This window comes from Coenobita brevimanus, chromosome 29 (assembly GCF_032717465.1).
Source record: "Coenobita brevimanus isolate Jiangsu-jjx chromosome 29, ASM3271746v2, whole genome shotgun sequence".
Classification (NCBI taxonomy): domain Eukaryota; kingdom Metazoa; phylum Arthropoda; class Malacostraca; order Decapoda; family Coenobitidae; genus Coenobita; species Coenobita brevimanus.
In genome coordinates, this window is record NC_136982.1 from 13,046,163 (window position 1) to 13,052,167 (window position 6,005).

Below are 6,005 nucleotides of genomic sequence, written 5' to 3' on the forward strand. Positions count from 1 at the left end.
AAAAATAAAACCTCACATCGATGAAAATTTCTTACGCGAACCCCCAGGGGTGATGGATTTTACTGTAGCAATGCAGTACAATCCAGGCAAAGACCTACAGGATTCTTGGATGGTTGATCCAGTACATCGTGCATAATATGCTGGGCAAGGAAGCACAAATGCCACTTAGTCTACCTATTTCTGAGGACATACTAACATAGGCCAAAACCTCGGATCTCTGGCGTCTCAAACATGGTTTTCTTGGTGAATGGTATACATGTATTTGTGAATAATTTTACCCGTTAGTGTTGTGTGAATTCTAACCCTCTGCCGGCCATTACACATCATCTTATGCAAGTATCTAATCCCTACAGCTGAAATGGGCTGCCACACTCACAAAGCATCTCTTTGGTCAAATGGCCACACTTTCAAAACGTGACCTAGTTGACTCTACCTCTCTCAATGGCGTGACTAAGTTGACACAAGCTGCCAGGTTTGTAAAGTGACAGCAGGACTTCCTGGGATCCATCTACAGGGGCTGTGGATAAAGCATGGCAACGTTTGTGGCTGTTTATATTGATTCTCTTATGTTTTTATTAGCAGTGCTTGCAGTCGTTTTGGGGCAGGAGACAGCTTTTACCTTAGTGTTAAGTGTATTGTGACCAGTAATTATATGAATCATGTAACCATATGTGTTATGGCGAAGCTTCTCAAGATCATAGACAATTGTCAATATTTTTTTCTCAATTTGTGCGTAGCTATTCTCTGTCTTACTTATTGACCTACTGCCAAAGGCAATAGGTTTTCCTTCCTGCAAAAGCACTGAGCAGAGTCCAAACCCAGTAGCATCACTCTGTGTTAACTCTTTAATGCGGTCATAGAACACCAACAAGGATGTAAAAACACTCATGCCTTTGACATCTGGGAAAAGAAATAGGCTTTTCTTCCTGCAAAAACACTGAGTAGAGTCCAAACCCAGTAGCATCATTCTCAGGGTTAACCCTTTAATGGGGTAGTAGACCATTAGCACAGAAGTACCAACACTCATGCCTCTGACTACTCGCAAAGGCAATATGTTTTCCTTCTGACAAACTTATTGAGCAGTCCAAAATCAGTAGCATCATTCTCAGTGCTAACCCTTTCATGGGGTCATGGAACACGAACAGTGAAGTAACAACACTCAAGCCTTTGAGTACTGGCAAAGGCAATAGGTTTTCCTTCCTGGAACATAATTTAACAGATTCCAATTTCAGCAGCATCATTCCCAGTATTAACCCTTTAGTACAGCCATAGGCCACCAGCGGGGAAGGATCAACACTCTGGCCTTTGATGTTTTTTCAAAGGTGTTCTTCATTGCACTGGACCAGGTCCAGGGTACATCACGTTTTAAAAGTATAAAGTCTGCCCGATGGCATGGTGGGTGAAGTGCGTGACCGAAAATTAAAAGACCCCAGATCGAATCCCATACTTTTGGCCACCCCTTGCGGGATTAAGGCATCTGGCAATAGACAGATAAAGTCTATGCAAAACATCACACACATTAGTCAGGAATTTGGGCATATAACTCACCATAACCAAGACTGACCTACGGCAAGGTTTGGAAACTGGAAGGACCATCCCCTATGTGGCTGTATACAGTATATCTATCTATGGCCAGACGCCTTAAGGCTGTAAGGGGTGGCCACAAACAGTGCCTCCAAGTCCCCCCCGTCCCCTGCAATTTCGCTGCCCTCCCCCAACTTTCACCCCCTCTCATATATCTCTCCTCTCCATCCTTTCATCCTCGGTGTGCCTTTGTCTCTCTCCCCTTCACTTCACTCTCAGACACTCCCCTAGTCAGTCGTTCACTCAACATCCTTTCCACATGGTCAAACCACCTTAATGTATTTATCCTAATGCTTTCTATCACATCCTCTTCCACACCACAATGTTCCTTCACTTCCTCATTTGTGAGTCTGACCCTCCATGTAACTCCACGTGCTCTTCTGAAGGATTTCCTTCATTTTTGCATTCACTGTTTATCTGATGACGGCATATAAACCTCCCTGGCTTTTTAAATCCTATCATGTGTAATACATAAGAATTCACATAAATCTTTATGACCAAAAACATTTTTTTTTTTTTTTCAAATCTCCTAGGTAGAGAATTCAGTTCATATTATATGATCTTAAACATTCAGAGGAGAGTCATTACCCTTAGTGCAGAAAGTGTTAATAGGAACATACATTAGCCAGAATTAAATTTAAACTACATACATACTTTTTTTTTTTTTTTAATAATGAATGGAAGAAGGAAAAACAGGAAAAAAAAAAAAGTCCATGTGCCTAAGGGCATCCTTCATTCATAAAATATTTATAACAACTGGATTTGAATTGAAGTGGATTAAATGTTTGTGGGAAACAACTCCCAGGAAGTGAATTCCAGAGAGTAGTAGTTTTGGGGATAAATGAATTTTGATAAGCAGAGGTTCTGCATTGCGGGGGAGAGAGTGTGGATTCATGGACGCTTCCAGCTGCCCGAGTATTTCGGGAGAAAATGTGAAGGGGAGGCACAATTGAAGCTAGTTCGTCAGAGCACCTACGGTAAAAATATCGATAAAATAATGCTAAAGAAGCAACATCTCTACGTACTGATAAAGAAGGAAGGTCCTGCGTAATGGCAGGATTATTGATTAATCTAAAGGCTTCATTTTGAATTTTGTCCAACTGCCTCAATGCAACAGCTCCACATCCACTCCACAGTGGTGAACAGTATTCGATCTGAGAACGCACATGACTTGTATATTGTGGCCATCTGCTCGTCAGTGAAGAACTCACGAACTCTGTACATAAGTCCCAATTTTTGGAAGCATTTTTAGCAAGGGATATAACATAAGCTGTCCAGCTTAGGTTGGGGTTTAGAGTAACACCTAGGATATCAATTGTGGTGGATATGGGAATATTGACATCATTTAAAATTATGTGAGAGTCTGAGGGATTCTTTCTGTTGGAGAAGTTAATGTATTTAGTTTTCTGAGCATTAAATGAGACCAGATTTGTTTGTCCCCATTGATTAATTTTAGAAAGGTCCTGGTTCAGAGAAATTGCTGTGTTTATTTGGGAATTTATAATATCAAATTGTGTAAAGGAGGTACTAAATGTGAAAGAACTATGAAGGGTCGAGTCATCAGCATAAGAGAGTATTGGGTTGTGAGTGACAGATAGGAAGACATTCATATGAATGAGAAAGAGGGTTGGCGCCAAAAATTGATCCCTGAGGTACGCCAGCGTTTATGGAATGAAACTGAGAATAAATTCCATCTACCATGACCCGTATTTTTCTATTATGAAAGTAAGAAGAAATTAGAGGAACCAGTGATGCAAGGCCATAGTGTGACATCTTAGACAATAAGGCCCGGTGCCATACTCTGTCAAATGCTTTTGATATATCAAGTGCTATTGTGTGTGTTTCACCGTGTTAGTCTATTGTTTTGTTAATCTGATGGGTAAGAAGGCAAAGAATGTCTACAGTTGAACGTTCTCGTCTGAATCCATACGGTCGATCACTGATTAATTTATTAATTTCTAGATGCTTGACTATGTATTTGTTAATTAGTTTCTCAAAAACGTTACCGAGAATTGAAGTTATTGCAATTGGTCTGTAGTTTGATGGATCAGAAGTTGCCCTCTTTTTAGGAACAGGATGGATATTTGCTTCTTTCCACGAGGCAGTGCATCCTCATGTTGAAGGGGTTAAGTGCATGAACCTTACCCCTTCAGCTCCTGTCCTCAATTGCAGGTAGTCTTGCAGATGCGTCTTGCTGAAGTCTTTATTGTCCCAAATTATGGTGAAAAATCCACTGCTGATGTCACATCACGACCTGTATATGCCTCCACCAGTGATGACACCTGTGAAAAAGAAAACAAGGTCACTAAGAAGATTGGAAGTGAAAACAGACAAGGTAATAACTTTGATAAAGTAAGGGGAGGTACCGGAATCATAGCAGAGAGGAAAACAAAACCCTACTGGGGGCCAGAACAGAACCCATGAAAGGAGGCTGGAGGCCTGTAGAAGACCAACTTCGGCCTGCACTCCATCGGGTGCATGTTTAGGTGAGCCTGTGGTCACACGACAACACGAACCCGAAAGGCAGCAACATCTCCTTCTGACTTTGACCTTTTTCTCCAGATCTATAGCAATCACCTACTCCTCTGGGGGTCTTAGTGCCATATAGCCATATTATGGCTTGCTGTTAGTGCTTCAGTATTCCTTCCTTCATTATTCCTTCCTTCCTCTGAGGAAGTATCCCTGCTTGTCATAAGAGGCGACTAAAAGGTGCCTTTTTCTCTCCCGTCTTTCTCTCCATGCTATCTTCTTCTGCTCTTCTGTCCTATCTCTCTTCTTGATATTTCCGTGTTTCTTCCGCACATTATTTTCCGTCTTCTCCTGCAGTGCCATATAGCCATTTCATGGCTAGGTGCTGGTTCATTTTTCCATCCTGTGAGTTTTTTTTTTTTTTTTCAAACATTAGGTGCAACTGTATGCAATAGTTGTGCAACACTACTGCAACCAGACAGACAGACAAACGAAGCCAAAACCATAACCTTCTTGACGGAGGTAACAACAATTGCAGATTATAATCTGTTTGTTTAAGTGTCGAACAATACCACCTCCTAAACTAATTACATGATGAAAAGCACATCACAGTGTTTGTGTCACTAACAATCTGTGTTTGTGTGTGCGTATGTATGGTACCCAGCTGTATGTAAGCGTGGGGTGTCGCTGGTGTAAGAGGAAGTATACTCGCTTCACAAACGACAAGTTTCTGGTTCGATTCCCTGAACAATCATGAGACCTGATGCTGGTGAGGCACACCTTCACGCACAGGCGCGCGTGTGTGTATCCTCTCTTCTCCTTTCTCTCCCACACCCTTGCACGCTTTCCTTCCCTCTCCCTCATCAGTGCTCTCATTCGCTCATCCTGTCCTTTGTCTCAGACACTTACATTACCCTTTCTTCCCCTCACCCTCACTTCTCTGTGTCTCCTCCTTCCCCTCCCACTTCTCTCTCCAATTCCCTCGTCTGCCCCTATGCCTCCCCACTCTTTCTTCCTCATATTCCTCCCCTCCCCTTCCCCTTCTCCTCCTCGCCCCCTCTCTGTAATGTCTCCTAATTAAGTAAAGACCTATGTTAGAAACTATATTTTATATTTTCAGTACGATGACGTTCCTTGGATTGATTCTTGCTACCGTCAAACTATTTTATTTGGGTCAGGAAGGGCTTCTGGTACTGCTGAGATCAGGCTGAATAAAATCGTACAGAGGCAGCAGGAAGAAACTAAATGAAAGTAAATGATAGTGTTATTCCCTTCTCTATCTTCACTATGACAATAACTTTTGTATTTTATTCATGCTGTCTCCACACGGGTTTATTGTATGTTATTCATGCTGTCTCCACACGGGTTTATTGTACTTTATTCATGCTGTCTCCACACGGGTTTATTGTACTTTATTCATGCTGTCTCCACACGGGTTTATTGTACTTTATTCATGCTGTCTCCACACGGGTTTATTGTACTTTATTCATGCTGTCTCCACACGGGTTTATTGTATGTTATTCATGCTGTCTCCACACGGGTTTATTGTATGTTATTCATGCTGTCTCCACACGGGTTTATTGTATGTTATTCATGCTGTCTCCACACGGGTTTATTGTATGTTATTCATGCTGTCTCCACACGGGTTTATTGTATGTTATTCATGCTGTCTCCACACGGGTTTATTGTATGTTATTCATGCTGTCTCCACACGGGTTTACTGTATTTTATTCATGCTGTCTCCACACGGGTTTATTGTATGTTATTCATGCTGTCTCCACACGGGTTTATTGTATGTTATTCATGCTGTCTCCACACGGGTTTATTGTATGTTATTCATGCTGTCTCCACACGGGTTTATTGTATGTTATTCATGCTGTCTCTAGATGGGTTTACTGTATTTTATTCATGCTGTCTCTAGATGGGTTTAGACAGTTACCGGGGAGACGGAG